Source organism: Myotis davidii, unplaced genomic scaffold (genome assembly GCF_000327345.1).
Source record: "Myotis davidii unplaced genomic scaffold, ASM32734v1 scaffold19, whole genome shotgun sequence".
In the NCBI taxonomy this organism is placed as follows: Eukaryota; Metazoa; Chordata; class Mammalia; order Chiroptera; family Vespertilionidae; genus Myotis; species Myotis davidii.
Genome location: NW_006289854.1, coordinates 677,603 through 679,339, shown reverse-complemented (window position 1 = coordinate 679,339; position 1,737 = coordinate 677,603). Strand labels below are relative to the sequence as shown.

The 1,737-nt window shown below is 47.3% G+C and overlaps 1 protein-coding gene across 1 annotated transcript in view; it reads right to left on the bottom strand.

Moving 5' to 3' along the window:
- Positions 1-1,737, bottom strand: part of ATG2B (autophagy related 2B) — a 68,968-nt gene that overhangs the window by 40,109 nt on the left and 27,122 nt on the right. The window lies entirely within an intron of this gene.

Here is a 1,737-nt window from a genome sequence, read left to right as displayed (position 1 = left end):
AGAGTCCCAGAGTGGAAGGTGAGCAGAGAAGGGGTGTGTTGGGAAGGTGAGCAGAGAAGGGGTGTGGTGGGAAGGTGAGCAGAAAAGGGGTGTGGTGGGAAGGTGAGCAGAGAAGGGGTGGGGTGGGAAGGTGAGCAGAGAAGGGGTGTGGTGGGAAGGTGAGCAGAGAAGGGGTGTGGTGGGAAGGTGAGCAGAGAAGAGGTGTGGTGGGAAGGTGTGGAGTGGCAGAGGGGAGGTGTAGTGACAGGCAGGTTGTTAAGGAATCACACACAAAAACAAACACCAAAAAACGTCAAAATCACCCATCTTGAATTCTTCATGGACTCGATTCACTCTAAGTATGTATGTGTGTGTGTGTGTGTGTGTGTGTGTGTGTGTGTAAAAAGCAAATACAGAAAAACTTAAAACAGGTTTCACAAAGGAAAGTCACGAGAGAGAGCAGCATTGTGGTAAAAAGCTCAAGCTCTAGTGTTAGACTTGGGTCTGAATCTGATTCTGCCACTTACTACTACCTGACCTTAGAAGGTCCCTCTACTTAAGTCTACAGATTCCCCGCTTACAAATGACAAAAATGATTGGGAATAATAAGCCTACATGATTATGATGATTAAAGGACACAGATAACACGTGTGAAGTGCTCAATGCATTTGCTAACACAGAGTGGCACTAAAATTCTGGCTAGCATGCTGGCTGGTGCTAACGATGTAGACACCGGCACTACATTCCCCCGGAGAAAAGAAGTATTTTAATCAAGCAAACAAATCATCATGCTTAGTAATTTCTTTTCAAAAACTGACTTATCTCACATAGCAGAATTTTTGCTAACACATCTCCTAGGGCAAGAGAAACAAAGGAAAAAATAAACAAATGGGACTACATCAAAATAAAAAGCTTCTGCACAGCAAAGAAACCACCATCAAAATGAAAAGGGAACCCATTGTATGAGAGAACATATTTGTCAATGATAATTCTGATAAGAGGTTAATCTCCAAAATATATGAGGCACTCGTACAACTCAACAAAAGGAAGAGAAACAATCCAATTTAAAAATGGGCAGATGACCTGAACAGACACTTCTCCAAAGAGGGCATACAAATGGCCAAGAGACGTATGAAAAAGTGCTCAGTCACTAATCATCAGAGAGATGCAAATTAAAACACAATGAAGAAACCAAGATGGCGGCATAGGTTAACGCAGGAGTTTGCTGTCTCAAACAACCACCTCAGAGATACAACTCAAGGACGGAACGGACATCATCCGGAACCACAGGAAGGCTGGCTGAGTGGAAATTCTACAACTAGGAGGAAAGAGAATATCATACCCAGACTCAGAGGAGGCGCAGTGCTGAAGTGAAATACTAAGGTGCGGAGTGCATGCTGAGCGGGCTGGCGGCGGAGGGCGCGGTTGTTGTTTTCAATCGGGAGGGAGTTTCAGACTCTGAGCGCCAGATCCGGGCGAGTCTCTGGGGACCCAGACTCAAACGGGAGAAGCGGGACTGTCTGGCCTCGGTCAGAGCGAGCGCCGCTTTCTCTCCGAGGTTTGCAGCAGTTGCTGGTACTCTGTGAGACAGAGTCCCTAGGGAGGGAACTGCGAGCAGCCCTGTTGATCCCCCGGGACCCGCCCCGCCCAAGCCCTGCGCAGAGGCATTTGCCGGATAGCCTCAGGCAAAGGCTAGATTAGCACCTCCCTAGAGGACAGTAGTTCTCTCACTGCAGACACAGCTGATTCTCACAGCCA